This window comes from Phaethon lepturus, unplaced genomic scaffold (assembly GCF_000687285.1).
Source record: "Phaethon lepturus isolate BGI_N335 unplaced genomic scaffold, ASM68728v1 scaffold18023, whole genome shotgun sequence".
NCBI lineage: Eukaryota > Metazoa > Chordata > Aves > Phaethontiformes > Phaethontidae > Phaethon > Phaethon lepturus.
In genome coordinates this window covers 1903-20566 of record NW_010531382.1, presented here as the reverse complement: position 1 = coordinate 20566, position 18664 = coordinate 1903, and the positions used below count along the sequence as shown (strand labels likewise).

The 18664-nt window shown below is 37.6% G+C and overlaps 1 long non-coding RNA gene across 1 annotated transcript; it reads right to left on the bottom strand.

Moving 5' to 3' along the window:
- Positions 1-4681: 4681 nt before the first annotated feature.
- On the bottom strand, positions 4682-14551 carry LOC104618842. The gene is made up of 4 exons (XR_738013.1): positions 14505-14551; positions 9347-9433; positions 7542-7605; positions 4682-5433 (listed from the first exon to the last, which is right to left on the bottom strand). It is a non-coding gene; the product is annotated as an uncharacterized LOC104618842 (long non-coding RNA).
- Between the last annotated feature and the right edge of the window lie 4113 nt (positions 14552-18664).

The following is an 18664-nucleotide window of genomic DNA, read 5'->3' as shown; positions in this document are numbered from 1 at the left end:
GTAACATGTTCAAAGCTTCTCATGTGATCCACTATTCCATGGTGAATCCTACATCCCAAGTAACTTTACTCTGGACCTACTTCTCTCTTCCCCATTCAGGTACTCATCCTCTTAGTTTCCCATTTCAGCTGTTTCTCCGAAACCTGTGGCTTGAGTGAGGAAGACTGGCAAGACAGTAGCAGAATAAACTTGCAGTTAAGGAACCACAGAACATATGTCATGTTGGCTGCACAGAGAGATGCCCGCTCTAAATTGGTACGTACCATTTGTTTGATCATTTTGATTAATTTGAAAAAGATATACTACTGCCTCATCCAAGTTAGAAAACTTTTAAGTGCTTCCCTCACTCTAATAAAACTGGACGATGCATAATGCTGCTAAATGCGACCGCTATTTTTCTTGCAGACATCAGCACTGTAGCAAGTATGAATCACAGATCTAAATAAGGCGGCTAAATACTTTCTTGGACCAGTAAAGTTTCCGTAGAATAAACAGTGGCAAAGATCACAGCGCACACTCTGCTATTCATCTCTCTTCCTTTCAGTGAAGTTAAATGCTTACACAAATACCAGAAATTCAAGCTGCCCAGCCACAAAGAGAGGCTGCTATGCTACAGCTCAGCAGGCAAAGGCATCTCTGGTGCAGTCATGCTGACCTGCTTCGGCATCAGCCTCCAAGTTGCCCTCCAGACCCTGAACCTGGTGAGCCCCCAGGAGCCACGCAGACCTTGGTCTCGGTTTGGAAAAGCCACCCATCAAATCGAAGCAGCTTTGGCTACAGCAACATGGCTAATTAGAAACCAACAACCTCATTCATTTGCCCAGTGGCCACCAGGTGATGAACGTGATCTGGGCTGCTCTAGTAGCTGCAACCAAGAGAAGTAAATCGTGTGTCACAACAGAGGTTTGCACCACACTTAACTCCTCCATCAACATCCATTGCTGCACCATGATGTCCTACCATAGCTATAAGATAACACGTAACTAGCATGGGCTTAATGACGGCTTCTCTCAGATGTCACGCGGTATTAAGTGGCAACTGTAGGAAATAATAGCTGTCACTGTTCTACAATGAAAGAAATTGGTAGAGACGTGCTTACTTTGAGCCATCGTGCCTTTAAAATTGCTCCAGTACATACAGGAAACTAACTCAATGTTAACAGAGGAAGGCTAGAATCAGTGTAAGCCAGAGCCTGCGAGAGAAGAGAAAATTAAAGGTGGCAACTCCTAGATCATAGACACAATGTAGAATAACATGCGACTTACTGCTTACTTCTGTTCCAGCATCTCTAATTCGCATCGTTATGAATATACACAACCAGAGTTTGACAACCCCATGCTAGCAATGCTTTTGAGGACCAGCGTCTAGGAACAGCCACGAGGATTCATACATATCTGTGTCTGGATATCCCACACGTAGGGGAGAGGCTGCCATTTTCTGCTCATCTTGATTTCCATAATGAATTAGTAATGGCCTTGCAAGAGAGCTGTCTTTTCTTGAAAAAGCAAATGGAAAATAAATTTCTCAATTTAATAAACTCCATAGAGGAAAAAAACCCCACAAATTTTCTGTAGCACATACAGATGGACTATAAAATTGTATGCAAATATAAATTACAAAATTAAACCAATCTTCTCAGTATTATTCCTAGTTTTTTGAGAGTCTGGAATCCTCATTTTAGAGGAGAGCACCAGATACCACATACTATGTAGGAGAGAAAATAAATTTTAGTATCGCCCACAGAAAGAGGAACTATATAAATGGCAGAACTAGAAGTTCGATGGATTTACAGATAATATTTTATAAAGTTGCCAATAAGTATCAGCTTAGGCACTGAAACAATATGGGAGTAAAAAACCTGCTATTTTTAATCAACATAATGTTTAATCCTTAGGACACTAGAGGACACTTCATAAACATTTTTAAGTTTTATCTTTATACAGATCTACACATTTTTTTCTATGCACATGTGTATGGGTCCATAAAATTATAAATATTATGCATATTGCATGTAAGACTGGGGGAAAGTTCAACATGAGACAATCCAAATACATTCTGTTGCAGCAGCATCTTTTAACAGTCCAGTCTGAACAAGCCTGGGATCCCCTAACATTTGCTAAAAAGGCAGCCAAAACTTTGATACAGTCTTTGGCTTTTAGCTACGTGTGTCTAAACAAGAATATTTTATAATTAGAATTATTTGTGGCCTGGAGTACATTATAGTCACATTTGAACTACTAGCAGTATTTTATGACACTCCAACAACAAAAAACCACTACTCAAAGTCAAGCTCTCATTTTCATGCTTTCACCCTAACTCATTTCCTTTGTTTGAACTCCAAGGAAATGCAGTATTTACATATTATTAAAAAAAAATAAATCTAGAAGCAGTTAAAACTTCAGTCTGACAAAACCTGTACTTAACACACTTTCCCATTATGTTAAGGAATAGTTATGTGATTGCTTTTGAGTTACATATAGAAGGTGAAAAAACCAAAACTTTTTCAAAACATAAATTTGGGGAGTGGTTATGTGACTTCAGTTTAAAAAAAGAATCAAGGACAACTCCTTTGTGTTCTTTAATTAGATCACTTAAGGGAAAAAAAATTATTTACTCCCTCCAATGTTGTACGAATACTATACAGACTATTTCAGTTTGTTCCACTGCACTTAGGTCATGCCTGACAAAGTACAGTCCATAACTAGTATCTTTCATGGAAAGGGAAAAGAACAAAAACAGAAAACGTGAAAAATAGCCTCTTTGTGAGGACAAGAGAACTGCAAGTGATCATAGTGATACCCACTGTCAAAGTAACAGATCCCTGCATTTCATTTCCCAAAGCCTAAGACAACATATACCTTACATGGAAACCTGAAACTCAAATCCATGTTTTAGATTGCTGTAATGATAGCGATAGCAAAATCCTACAGATCCTCAGCCAGCTACGGGAGGAACATGCATTTTTCAGAACCAAACATATCCTTGTCAGGTCTGGTCCAGGCTGCTGCTGTGTCAGGCAAACGTGCTGGAGGATACCGTTCTGCTACGCAGCAGAACCAAAGAGAAGCTCTTATACTGAAACCATTACAAATAATACTGTTTTTTTTAAAACCAAATTTGATATACCTATGTTTGATAAAAGGAAAAAGCTCAAACCCCCCCCAAGCCCCCAGAAGCTACAAATAATAAAGCAGCATAAAAATGAAAAAGATTTTGCCAGAGACAAGGCAGTAGGAGATAAAGACATAGCTCTGGGTCCTTAACTATCAAAGGCAAGCCATAACCTTTTAGACTGTAAACAGTAATTTAAAACCATATATATTCTTTAGACAGCTAGTGGCCACAAGTGACCTTAGAGAACTCGAATTGTTGCACTTCTCCCAGTTTCCTTAGGATACAAAACTGCAAATCAGCTGCTTCGCTTCTTGCGGATGACAAAAAAGGTAAATCCCAGTGCATTTGCAAAAAAACCCAAAACCACAGCAAACCCCAACTGTATCAACATCCTACATGTCATCGGCCTGCATTTATTTTTCAGAGCCACGCACAAATATTAGGCTGCTATCTGTGCCCTGGCCTGAGGGTAAGCTAACTGAAGGGGACATGGAAAGCCACTGGACATTACAAGAGAAATCACTGAACCTGACAGATAACAATATGAGAAGCTGACAAAAGGGGTAGTGTTGTGAGGAACGGCTGGAACTCACAGTTATGGTTATGGGGGGAGTTAGGTGAGAAATGGTTGGACTTCATAGATAATCAGAGGTGAGTATTAGGGATGCAGAGTCTTGAAATGCCAACAATGCCGAGGTAATCGCAACTCTAATACCATATGAAGCTGAGATTATCTAGGTAACAGTGTAATACAAAATTTGGGTACACAGAAATACAAAATTTTAGGTACTGCCCTTGGGCATGACAGCTGGAGCAGGACAACAAATCATATCTGTCAGTGTGGACCGCACCACACTAGTCAACCTGTTTCTGTGGTCAGGAGGACCCACTGTTTTCTTTGGCTGACAGGACAGCACCCAGAGGAACAGGCTGAGCATCCCCGTAGCAGGATGCACGTTCCAAACCTGACAGCATTAGCCACTAACCGTCACTTCCTAACAGTATTCAAAATACCTATCAGGCAGGCAGTATATTTAGAAGGCCTGCTTATGTTCAAAGATGAGCTGTTCAGAGGACTACTGCTCCTATAAACACTTGTTGAAAATTGTATGTGTGGAGGACTAATCACCTTGAACCGTCTAGGCAAGCTAGCATACGCAGTATAGATGACTGTTACTGACATGGTAGGTATCAAAGTAGATTGAGAACAAGTTAAATACATCCAATACTTGCATACCGCTTCAGAGGATCACACCTTATATCCCAAAAAGACCAGAGAGGCATTATTTAAAAGCATAAAAATACAGAATTAAAAACCTTTACAAAGCAAACTTCCCTACTTGCTATATTCTCATGCCAACTTTTCAGCTTGTCCATAGGTCTGTTTCACAGGTTGCGACCTCTTGAAAATCTGAAGATCTCCACTGACTTCTTACAGTTCAATGGACTTGAATAGCTCTTCTTATGAGAGGGATTTCAGCCTGGAAATGTCTCAGCTAAAGATGTCTCAAACAGGAATAAGAACAGAACTGGTGGATCCTTTCAAACAAAAAATGATACCAAAGAAGTTCCAAAATTATACAGTAAATAAACTTTATTTCATCTCAGCTCTTGTCAGATTAGTGCTGTCAACTGTCACAGATCAGCATATGATACAGTCATGTATTAACTATTTACAATTTACAGTAATGTACTTTTTCTCCAGAAAATATAAGTACAAAAGCTAGGAGTAAACAAATGAGGTACGGCAATTTGGATTTATTGTAGGCAAAAGCATATAGAAGTGACCTTTAGCAAACAATCATAAGATCAAATCGGGAGAGAGTAGTCATCAAGAGTGCCTAGTTCATCAGGAAAATCACCTCAACCGCTACCCATCCAAAAGTGTATTGCACAATTCATTCAAAAATAAAAAAATAAATAGAAGAAACAAACCATTTATTTCAACTCTTAAAAAACACCCAGTAAAGTCTGTATAGAGATACAGTAGTGGGCAATTCCTTCCTAGGATAAAGTCTTTTCTCTCCTTTAAAAAAATAACCTTTAACACAAAATAGAAGACAGTGTTCAATAGAAGAGAAAGAAGACTCATCACCAGATAACCCCTGATTAGCGTTTCTTGTCAAGGCAGTTTAACTATATTCATGGTCCAAAGGTGGTGCTGAGTTTTGGTTCTTGCTGTTCCATTTGTGACCTTGAATAATAGCTTTTCTTCTTGTCCCTTCTCAAGGGACAACAACAGCGATATGAACATATTTCTAAGCAGCAGAGTCATGAGACATTCTCATCACGATTTCTTCAAGATGGTCGTAGCCATGACTAGAGGAATGAAAGGTTAAAACAAATGAACAAATGTTACCCTATTGAGAGCAACTCAGAAGCACTTAATATTAAAATCATAATGACATTGTTGTTTGTTGATAGGAGCAGGCGATGGAAGGATTTCAGGTAAGTCAAATTGCCAAATTATTGATTTCAAGCAAGTAATTCCATGCCAGTATCTTCAAAACAGTTGAGAAAGTATGACAAAAACCAAACAACCTGTAGCAAAACAGTCAGAAGTCTCACTGGAAATAGTCTACCACATTGTTGCATCTTAATCCAATGAAAACCAAAGTTGTCCTTTCTGCATAAAGCTTGTTGTCAAAATTGAAATGATGAAGTAAAATTTTGGGGCTAGAAGAAAGCCTCCTATACCAGGAAAATATTTATTGCTTTCACAATGAAGTATGCATCATCTGAATTTCTAAAGTTTATACATGCAAGAATATTATCCCATTTGCTGGCTACCTACTGACATAATACTACTGACTCACAGAAATACTTGAGATAAAGTAAGAAACTACAATCCAATACTGAGGTCTGAACAGTTTCCATACATATTATCTTAAGTTACAGAAGTATAACAGGTAATTGCTGACATTAAGGTCAAAATCAAGCCCTTCTGCAATATGCTTCAAATGCGGCTGAGAAGGCCTGAACTTCTTACACCAGCATTGTACACAGCATGATGAGAATTTAAGTTTCAAACACGCTTTCTGCAACAGTGTTGTAAATAGCTTTGTCCTATCATTACCAACAATTGAATTATTTTCAACAGAGGGCTAGAAAAAACAGTTGCTGATTTTGTCAAGAAGTGATCAAGGCTAGGAGGCATATGGTCCAAGCTCTATTGTGTTTTAAGTGCAATAAAGTGCATCTGCTATTGTATTCCAAGGCTTAAAAGAACACAAAATAAAGTATAAACCATGACTGTTTGCTAAGATGAATAGATTTTTTCCTTTGAAACAGATATTATTTTGTATTGAAGGCTGTATCTGCATGACTGCAAGAGAGGAAGATAGCCTGTCAACTGCATTGTGACCACTGGCAATGGAAACAGCCTAAACTAATCCATTTTGCTCTGGCGGTGGTGCAGGCCAACCGCTGCATTTCAGCCGACAGATAGCGACTGCTTCGCATGCACTGAATCAATCCCTGGTAATTGTGCAAAGCTTTTCAGTTGCAAAGCAGGAAAAGGAAAGTTGGGCTGACTGTATCCTATGGAATTCATCTGAAGAGTTTATTAATCATCATACACCACCACCAACTCAAATTATAATCTTATCGGGCAGTGCATGAAGTTTTACCTGTGTGCTTCTATATCCTACTCCTCTCTCAACTGCTAGTGCTTGTCTGCTGCTTGTTTAGCTTGGCAGGTCTGATGCAAACTGCATCTTTAGGCCTAAATCAGTTGTTGCTTTTCTGCAACACTACAATTAGTCTTGCAGATTCATAATGAAAGTAGCTTAATAAAACCTGAAAACAGGCACAATAAACGGAGAGCATAAAGCTCCCCAAATTGTTCTCCCTAATGTCTGCTCTGGCTTCCCTTGATACCAAGCCAAAGCTCTGATTCAGAAAGGTGTTGATGTTTAAATGCAATCATATCCTAATTCCTCTACAGAGAATATTTCATCAATCTTTTTTAAAAAAAATCCTTTCTCATATTTATAAGATGCAGTAATTAATTTCAAGCAGTACAGTATGTTTCCCATAAATCTTATTTCTCTATTCAGAAAAGGAGCTCAGAACATGAATAAAGACAAAACAAAACCAAGTGCAATACAATTTAATTTTGCATATTAATTGATTTGAAATCAGATTTGGTTTTTTCCTACAACTGAGATTCCTGTAGCTCAGTCAACATTTCAAGTTATGCTTATAACTCAAGATTGGTTTTGATCAGTATTTACCATTTTCAAACTTGGCTTTGTAAAGCAAAACAAAATTAAGGGTAGAACAAAGTTTATCATACAAATATAGAACAAAAAATTTGATTTTATTTTTAACAAACAAAAGCAGGCAAGAAAAAAAAGCAGACTGATTGATCTCGTACTACAGGTTTCATCTTTAAGTAAAACAAGTATGTATTAGGCTTCACTCACCCACATGCTAACTAAGCACAGACTGACGGGATATTCAGAAGATACCACTGCGAGGTGAGGCAAACTACAAAGCCAGGAAGAAAACAGCTTATTGGACTACTTTGTTAATAGTGTAGGTAAGAACTCTGTGGACATCTACTGCTTATGGATGAGACTGCTGCAATTAGATCACAACAACTATGTAGTAAAAGCTTGATTTGTAGAGATACGTTGATCTAGCATATGTTTATTGAGCTAGGAATTTGTTAAAAGTTTTAAGTAGAAACATATTAAATATATGCCCACTAAGATGCTGAATAATTATTCACAGATACTTAGTACTTCACACACTTATTCTTTTCCAGTAGCACAGTTAATTAACAATTTACACATTAAAATATAGACATTTTGGCCATAAACTAACACACAGAAACAACAAAGATTTACATTAAAAATGCACATTTATGCTGTAGTTCAGTACTTTATGAGGTCTAAATACTGGATATTTTCAAATACCAGCATCACTTGGATATTAAGTGTGGAGAAACACTACTGTCATGTTAGTCAATGTCAGCAAATAAAAACAAAAAAAACCAAGCATATTTCTTGAACGAATAATTTATGAAGACCCCTCCAACAGTCCTAAACAGAATTGCAAAAGACTCGCCAGAAGTTTACAGGAAAAATGTTAAAATATTAAATGCTTGCCTCATATTTGATACTTCAAGCAGATGAAATGCTAAAAATTTTTTTTTAATTTGTTTCAATGGATCAACAGGACTTCAGTGTAATTGCTTCAATTGAAATGTAAAAATGTTCAAAATGTTACCTTATTCTTTTTCTTCCTCTCATTTTAATTCCTAAATATTTTACTAAGCTGACCCACAAAGAGAAGGATCACAGTGTTGACCCCAGATACAACACAGAGAAAATTATTACTGCAGTTTTTATATTAATAAAGATATCTCCAATACATAAAATAGTAATAGTAATATCAAAGGAATGTTTATGCTCATATATCTTCTTTTTTGTGTCTGCTTTTCAAACCCAAATTCATCTTTCTGGTAAATAGATCAGCTGGGAAATACCAAGCAATTGTCACGTAGTAAGAAGTGTACTTAAAGTGAGAAAAAAAAACCAACCAAACAAAACCAAAGTGAAGCAAAGACTCTTATTTTTGACCTGTCCTGACCCAGAGTGAACCTAACATACGTTGATGTTTTTTTAGTACAAAATTAAAGCAGGTTTTAAAAAAAGAAAAAAAACTTGTCAGGATACTCACTTAAGGTAAGAATGACCTACATGTACATCTCACTTCAAACACATGTATCCCAGGTGATTGAGCTAACCAGTTTTCTATTCTACAAGCAAAATGGCTCTTATTTTTGCCAGAAATCTTATCCTAACATTGAAAAATCTCTCAACACATTTTTCATGAAAACTGGTATGACTGCACAGCAATTTCCAAATTTAAGAAACAAGAATTTTCTGTCAGATTAATATTTTGATTAGAAAATTCATCTGCAGAATAGTAGCAATGACTGAACTTGCTTTGTTCTGTTGTACCCATAGCTCTCAGAAATACGGTTTAACTGATGACAAGAAATACTAGTTAAGAAAATATGCTTGCTTTTTTTCCTCACTTTTGTTATAAACTCAAACCTACAGCTGGAATTTGACATTCCACTGAAGAAGAGGGAAGGAGGAAGAAAAGGAGTTTTCTTGAATGTGGGAACAGGGAAAAAGGAGACTTAAAAGAAAGTTTCTAATTCCTTATTCTTGCAACCTAATCTCTTGCATAAATTTGGTTTACTTATATAACTTACCAATGGTCGAGCATCTTCTCGTTCCAGTATCTTCTGAGTCTGATCTGCTGGGAACTTCAGCACTGTTGTTATAACTTTGGCCATTGTCTGAAAAAATAAAAAAGGTCATCCATAGCTGATTTGATAAATTTCATATTCACTAAAATGTAATATTTTAAAATGCATTCCATTTAAGAATACTGGATGCTATTTTTAGTAATGCCAATGGAAAACATAGTGAAACCAGTAAGATATAACTACTTGTTTCACGTTGTATGTGCATGATACATTATGTGAATTATATGAAAACCACAAAGTCTTTACTTCACGTTGTCATAAACTGCAGCTACTGTAATACAATGTAAGCTCTATGATATCTATGCTCGAATACTTGAAGTCCATTAACAAGACAGCGTACCATTACAAATACTGGTCATATCATATTTGATCTTAACAGGGCCTTTCTCAAAAATACATTTTGGGTACACGGCACCTGAGAGAGTCCTTATGGATTCAACTATATTCGCATCATCCAAATATTTTGTAAAAAATGAAACATCAAGAAAGTAGATCCCCATGTCAGATGTGGAACTCCAGTTATGTAAATATTTTTATCAGGTATACAGTAACCCCATATTTAAATAGCAAATCATGTAGCCATCCTCAGATGGAAGGTGTAAAAATATAAAAGCTTTGTGCAAAATACATAATGATTATTTCCATTTTATAAACAGATGAGTGGCAAGAAAAAACTCCAAAAGGCACAAAGCAATGTTTAGGTAACTTTTACAAGAAAGGCCGAAGTAAGAGCTACAGTGCAGCTCAAACAGAAGGTGATTGCTACAAAAGCAGTAACTGCTGCTCTTAAAGAATGTGGATGAGATAAGATTGCTGCTCTCAACGTCTACTGTTTATTACCAGTCTCACGTGTGGAACGAAGAGGGAGGCCACAGCAACAAGGCAGGACAAAGATGACTGCAGCTAAAAGTGAGAGGTAAAGCCCTAATTTGCAATGAGTGTTTCAGTATATATTTAACTAGGGATCAAAATGAAAGAAGGCAAAACAAGCCAAGCCCTGTTGAATCCTTTCAGCTCAAAATACTTATTTTAACATACTAATAGTTCCCATATTTAAGAGATAAGTGCCTCCACGGCAGTTCCAAGATACACAAAGGACTGTGCTCAGTGCCACAAACTAACATAACACTTTTCTAATTTATTTTGCCAAAATACTCATCACAATTATTTAGGACTAAAAGATTAGAAAGCATTGAGCTTACAATCTATTCAAACTCTTTGTAACAGATCTATCAAGAAAGCCCTCTCCTAACATTTTTCTACAGGACACAATGGCATGCAAATATTAAAGAAAAATCTACAAACACTGAAAATACCCCATGAAAGCATAGATACTTATATGCCATCTTAAGTAGAGGGTATCTAAAACCTTCTTTCTGGAAAACATCCATTTTGTAATTTATCACTAGCAATGACTTGAAATCATCTCCAAGTTTTTGAGGCCACTAGGGAGATTTTGTAGCAGAATTATTTAACGCTATTCACAGTTGCATACTTACGAAACAAAGTTACAAGGATTGCAGAACTTAGTATAGTATGTTTAACACCGGCTTCTACTATTAAAAAAACCCCTAAGAACTCTTTAAGTGTGTACGTACACACATAATATGCTCCTCTGTATCTACCTATAGAAAGGCCCTGAGCTTTCCCAAACATAATAGCTAGTTCTGCTGTAAGAGATGACAGTTTGCATTCACATTTCTTTTTACGAGGCTGACATATTCAGGTATGTCATCTCTGAAATGAGTATTTTTACAATGATACTGATCAGTGCCCTCTATAATTTAAGAGCTGCTGGTCAAAGGCAGAACCTTCAAAATCAAAGTTTTACAGAAACACCCCTTATTTTTCTGCAATGTACAAGAGCATGTTGATGTGCCAGGAAAAATAGTTGCATAAATTTACTATCTCTAACACACATGTGTTCCATTACATTTTTCCATGTACCTAATCAATATCAACACAAACATTTACTACAGACATACAAGCCTTGGATTGATTTTCTGACCTCAGAACAGACTCTAAACAGCATAACAAAGTTACAAGTAGAGCATCTAGGATTTCTGCAAGATTTAAGATTTAGTGTGAAGTACAGCTGGATACCACAATTGTTCACATGCCTGTAGAAAATCTTATTTTATTGGACCTAGTGCTTTACGCCATGTATTTCCAGGTTCAGATATGCTGAACAAGGTGCATGCTTAGAAAAAGCTGGCAATCTCATTTCATGTACCCTGCCAAGGACGAGGCAAAAAATGAAGTTGGACTGGAGGGCAAGACAGTAAAATCCCCCAGCAAAGACATGTGCAGTTTACAAAGAATGTGATAGGTGACAGGTTACACATTATGACCATAATTCCTGACCCTTCGATACTGAGCCACCACCAACCCTCAATATTTCTCTTATGTCACCAGCACTATAACACAACTGGTGCATTCATTAATGTCTCAATAGGATTCCAGGATCATTTACGAAGCTGCATAAATGGCAATCCACTCTAGATAGTTTGCACAGATTCTCTTGAACTACTTTCAATAAAGAGGAAATGATGTCTCTAGAGATCACCGGTTTCACTGCTGAAGCACCTCTGAGACATGGCATACATATCTGCACTATAAAAGGAGACAACCCTGCACAGAGAAAGGCCACCAGAACGACCTTACAAGAGAAAATTAGAAAAAATTGCCTTGTCTGGGCCAGGAAAACAAAAGCTGAGAGAAAGGTATGTCTGTACTGAGCAGGTGAACTTCAATACACATCTTTTAACTCAAAGACTATGTTGAGGGAAAAAAAAAAAAGCGTACATGTTAATATTTTACTAACACATTTAGACTGTGTATTAAAAGATTTGCATTGTGATCGATCATGGTTTTCCAGTCAGTGTAGCAGGATGAAACCAGTTTTCAAGACACAGTTCAGTAAACTGAAGATTATATGATACAATCCCTATGAGAGCAGACATTAAGCTCAGTGTCTCCCAGCAACACATGTAATGGTTGAAAGAAAACCAGCAGATGACATCAGCTCAAAATTACTTTTTGAAGCAAAAGTGAAGAGACCAAAATATCTTCATATTTAAATCAGGAAAAATGCTAGCTTTCATTCGATTTTAATTTTCCTTTGTAAGGGCCAGTACAGCTACAATCGAATAGAGGACTAGACAATACTGGAAATACTTCCCTTCTTGCAATACATCAGAACATTGACCGTCAATTAGAAATTGCTATGAGGTAATCAAATTAGTATGAACACACAATAGAGAGGAATACAATTATATTCATTTTTAAGAACTCGGTCATCCTCCCTTACCTAACTATCTACATCTAACTTCCCAAGTTAAAAATTGTAGTGTTTTGAAAATTATTTCTGCTGGTTGCTTGTTTAAATATACTTCCCCTTTCAACAATATCTACTTTCAACCAATGCCTTCTCAAGTTACTGCACGAACCAGATGTCTATCTTTTCTGATTTATTTTTTCTCCTCCCAATATTCATCTGTTTTTTAGGAGCCAGTGTGCAGGCAATGTTGTAATGGCATCTTCTCGTTAAATACAATGGAATCCCCAGGGCAAATGAATACATACATATGTCTACAAACGCATACATACATATAAAAGCATACAAAAATTTATTATATATAATTTTTCATATAACTTTTAATCAAAGCAATTGAAAGAAAGACCTAAAGTCAATTTACTTTAGCACTGATTGTTGTTTGTTGCTGTTATTGAAGACATCAACTGCAAATTTTAGTATACCACTGTTAAAAAGGAAAAAACCCTCACAATTTTATAAACCAAAGTTTTGAGGCATGTATAGGAATGTTTTGAAGATCTGTAAGAAATAGCCCTAATGAGTGAAAAACAGGTTTCAAATTAGGTTTTCTGGAATGCAAATTTGCTACGTGCATCACCTATCTGCAATAGCCATCTGCAGCTGTCTCAAGACTTGTTTGAAGCTGAAACATTGCTGACATGTTTTTTAGCATTTTCACTTCTCTAAGTCCCTCACGATTCAAAATCATAAAATCCAGTAATACACATATTTTTCTTTAATGATTTCAGTTGTTTGTTATTAAAGTAGGAGAGCCGTCCAATGAGCCACAGGCTTGTGAACAGAAGGTAACTAGTGATTCTGGATTTTTTGGATCAGGGATCTGAATTTTTAATAAAAAAGGAATTAATATCAAAGTGAAAAACGGGATAAAAAGAGAGAGAAAGAGGAATCCCATAAGAACAAGATGTCCTGCACAGACCAAGTTTTATTCTGTACAGAGCACAATGAGAACAAAGCTCATTAACATAGAAACCTACATAAAACCTCTTTGCTTAATAGTAGTCCAAGTTGAAAGCAGGGCAACAAAGAATGGAAGAACTCCAGGGAGGAGAAAAAAACAAACAGAAAAAAATCCATCCACATAGCCTTTATCATCCAAGAAAAATGTTTGTGTTATGTCATACCTCTTTTGAACCTGGTCAATCTCTAAGCATCAGTATTGTTAAAAGCTAGTAAAATTCCAACTTAGGAATGATTTCACAAGCTTGCAGCATACAACAAGAAGCCTACTGTGCAGTTTTTCACTACTTTTAAGGGTGAATTAATACTATCTAGAGAAAGTATGCAGATTTGGGAGCCCTCTAAAACATCTTCAACAATTAAAGAGGTATTTCACCATCTTCAGAGCTATTAACAAACTATTATTTAATCCAACTGTTACTTATCATGTTTGTGTCAAAATAACATCAAAAGAGCACTTTTGCTAATACTGTGCATACCAGCTTTCACAGTACATTAAGCTTGACTGACAACAGGACTTCTGCTAGTAAAACCATATCTGCCTGTAAAGATTTTTGTTGTCTTAGGTACATTGGTGAGATATGTGACAATACCCCTTCCCCCACCAGTCATCTTGGCATGCTGACAAAGTTTTTAAAGTATGGATCATGCCTCTTCAGGATTTCACTTTTTTTTTCCCCCCTATTGAACCCCGTGTCAGTAGTAAACAGCATGTAATGGATGACAAACACACAGTACTTCAAGTCGATATGATAAACTGCATTCTAACCTGAATCATGTATCACCATATTCAACTTTCCATACCTTTGTCTCGCGACCCATCATATATTCGAAGACCACTTTCCTCAAGTATTCAAACTCCGTAGGCTCCCCAAAGAGGGAAACGTCAGTATGGTGAAGGTTTCCATCTGTATAAACAAAAATAAGAGAATATTCATACTGAGAGTCACTCATATGAATCTAGGTTTCACTGATGAGATGAAATGGAACAAGAACAAATGCTGGATTCTGCATCTGGGACAGAGTAACAGCAGACACAGAAAGGGGTCTGGGTGTGCTGGCTGACAGGAGGCTCAAGAGGAGTCAGCAGTGTGCCCTGGCAGCCAAGTGGGCAAACCACATCCTGGGGCGCATCAAACACAGCATGACCGACTGGTCCAAAGAGGTGATTATCTCACTGTATTTGGCGCTGGTGTGGCCTCACCTTGAGTATCATGTGCAGTTCTGGGCCCCACCATTTGAAAAGGATGTTCAGGTACTTTAATGCATCCTGAGGAGGGCACCAAAGCTGAGGAAGGGGCTGGCAGGCTTGTCCTCTGAGGAGCAGCTGAGGACAGGGTGTTTGTCTAGTTGGGAGAGAAGGAGGCTGAGAGGCAACCTCCCTGCTCTCTCCAGCTTCCTGAGGAGGGGCGGTGGAGAGGGAGGTGCTGAGCTCTTCCCCCTGGGACCCAGTGCCAGGACGCGTGGGAACGGTTCAAAGCTGCATCTGTCAGGGGCGGTTCGGACTTGACATGAGGAAACATTTCTCTGCCGAGAGGGTGGTCAAACCCTGGGACAGGCTTCCTGGAGAGGTGGTTGATGCCCCGTGCCTGTCAGTGTTTAAGAGGCATTTTGGACAACATCCTTAATACTATGGATGTTGTTATTGAAGAAATCAACTGCAAATTTTAGTATACCACTGTTAAAAAGGTATATTTTGGTCAAGCCCTGAAGCAGTCAGGCAGTTGGACTGAACGATCATTATAGGGCCCTCCAGCTGAACTATGCTGTGCTATGCTATTCTGTTCTTCTTACTACCTCATCTTTTCCCTACCAGTACATGCTGAAGAAATCTGCGATGCCATTTCTTCCCATCTCTGCGGTAAACATGTCCCAGCCTAGACACTGTCTCTGTCATGCTGTGGGAAGGAGGCATGTCCCTTCTGATGGGGGTGAGAGCTGTGGATCATCTCAAGATCATTGGACCATCTGAACAAATTTGCAAAAAGCAAGTGTAAAGTGCGGTTTCTCAAAGTCTTCTGTTTTCATCTGGTTTACCTGGGTTTCCACAGGATGGCAACACCCCACATCTCTGACACTAGTGAGGCTCAAAGATCAAGCTCTCAGTTTGAAGCAGGACGTGCTCCTCAACTAAATGGCTGCAAGTATTTCTGAGGTGACCCACACCTGTTCATTTCCCTGTGGATTCTTTTTTTGCTCCTTGTACTCATTTTTAGAAATTCCTGAGCTGTTTCCCATGGAAAAACCATGCTAAAACACAAGAGCCTGAGGACAACAGTACTCCATCAGAGAGAAGGTCCACCTGGCCCAGCACTCTGTCTCTGAAGTGTCCAGCCATCAATGTCTAAAGCAGAGCGTATGAGCAGCGCAGGTCTGCTTCTGCCAGGGCCCTGAGGGTGCTCAGAGGCCTCGGTGGCCGGGACCGGCCTCCCCTGGGACCCCCACCGCCACCATCTCCTGCCAAGGCCCAGGGAACGTTTCTCAGCTAACCCTGGGGCCTTCAGCCCCGGCCTGAGTGACGCGCTAGGTGGGCCCGTCTCTGCCCCTGTCTGCCGGTGGGCCTGGGGCCTGCACTGCAGAGAGCTGCTCTCCTGGACGCAGCCCTCGGGCCTCGGCCGTAGCGGGTCAGGCAGAGCTCTGGGCATAACGGAGCAGAGCTGTTCTGTTCTGCTCCCTGTGCTCGCCATGAGTCGGGTAACAATGAGGCTGTTACTTGCCTGAAATGCCAGGGGTGCTTTCAGCTCCAAAAATGTTTTCAAGGACACATGAAACAAAGGTTACCAGTGGAAACAGGATTTTCTTTTGTTTTATTTATGACTGTGTCAGAGCAGGAGGTCTTGCAAAGGAACTCTTAATCACAAGAAGAATAAATGCCCAGACATGTAACACAGGAAAGATCCATAAAATCTACTATTTGTATTGTTAAGAATTTTAAAGTGTCATGAAAATTAATTAGTGAAGACAAATGGGTAATTCCACCCCACCCACTTTTGAGTGCCACTGCCTATACCACTCTCCCTGGGGATACAGAAACCTGAAGAACTCTGACACAGACCTCTTTTTTTAACTGTATGAAATAAAAAACAAAGATCAAACAAAATGCTGTGTGATTTGCTCATCTGAAATCACACACCAGCTCTATTATAACAGACAAAAAAAAGGATAAGATGTCATAAAAATATTATACAAGTGTTTTAAAGAGACTGACATTTCAGTAAATTGTCTAAACCAAAGCATATCTTTCAAACAAACAAAAAACTTACTTGTGATGAGAACTGTGCACTTACCTCTGTATGGTGTTCCAACTGATGTGACGTACATATTCTTCTCATAATTTTTCAGCCGGTCTTCCAGCACATGAATCTAAACAGAGAACAGCCAAAATGATAAATGGTGTTCACAAGCAGCTAAATAATCATAATTGAAACAGTTTTGAGCTAAACATGATCTTCTTCTATGAAAGCAAAATACATTTGCTTTTTAAGGAAGGAAAACATTAAAAATTGCGTTATTAATAACTGTTAAAGTATTAAAATTGTAAAATGTTAAGTATTAAATTACTTAAGGAAATGTGTATACATATGTATACACACGTAAGAATATCTACAGCAAATGTTATGCATATATATGTATTTATATACATATGTACACATATCTATTTTAGACACTTAAGCATACATAAAAAAGAAAACATGACAAAAATCGTACTTAATAAAAAAAAGGTTTAGTTTAGAAAAAGAAAAGATACATAATTTCATGAAGCGCATTGACCCATTTTTCGCTGTGCAAATGTTTTGCTAACTTGTATCACAAGCATGTGGTATTTTCATTCTCAGAGGATAGAGGAGTACTTTGAAAAGTGCACAGATTTTCTGAGAGCAAGTATGAGTCAAAACTATTTTACATGCATATTTTTCCACAGTACCTGTACAGAGATGTGCTACATCATCATTTGAAAAGAACAAACCTTTTAATATTGCAAACAATGTATCAAACAAGAATACTTTTTATTTGTTCAAACAGCACCCTTACCTGCTCTTTGAACTCCTGCTCTTTCAGTTTTGAATCATTGACTAGTGTTGTCTTCTGCGCAAGCTGTGCCTGAAAGAACAGCCACATACGGAAATCAAGAAACTGCCAAGGTACCTTTTCAATAAGTTTTTCTCCTTTTAACACACACAAACTTATAAGCAGTATTTCTGCTTTCAAACTGCTGTGAAACAGAATTAGCTAGATAGCAAAATCAATAAAATTTAAGACTTACCTGAAGGTCTGTTATTGTGACCTAGAACAACAACAACAAATTTAGATTAAAATGTATGAAAAATACTGAGTATATCAAGCACTGGACATGGGTAAAAAAAGAAATAAATATCGATCACCTAGTTCTGATGCAGTGTGTTAACTGAGGACGATAAAAATTGAAATTACCAAATCACATATATACTTACAAAAATAAGTAGTTCCATAAATAGAGTTTATAACTTACATGTATTGACAGTACATAAAGTTATATTTAAATTCTCACATTTGATTCTGTAACACAATTACCGTAAATATAACTTCAAGATCCTAGTCTTTCCAAATCTTTACAAAATGCATATTGGATATGAATAATAATTGAGTGAGTATGAAGCACATGATAGAAAACCCTAACTACTATTAATACAATTCACAATATTGTACCTTTTTGCTTAATTATCCAAGTTGCCTTTGGAAATGTGAACATTTATCTGAAAATAGCTTCAGCTTAAGAGCTTCATGAGCTCCACATCTTGCAAAGATACCAATGTTTATGAAGTACAGAAACAATTCTAAGTTGAAATTTCTATCTTTCAACGTTCCAACTCTAAGGAAAATAATGCTTTAATAGTCATGGGTATAACTCAAGGTTGTAAAATCATTTTAACATCAAATAATGTGTGTGGTTTTTTTTTTTTTTTTTTAAGGTAACCTAAACCTTA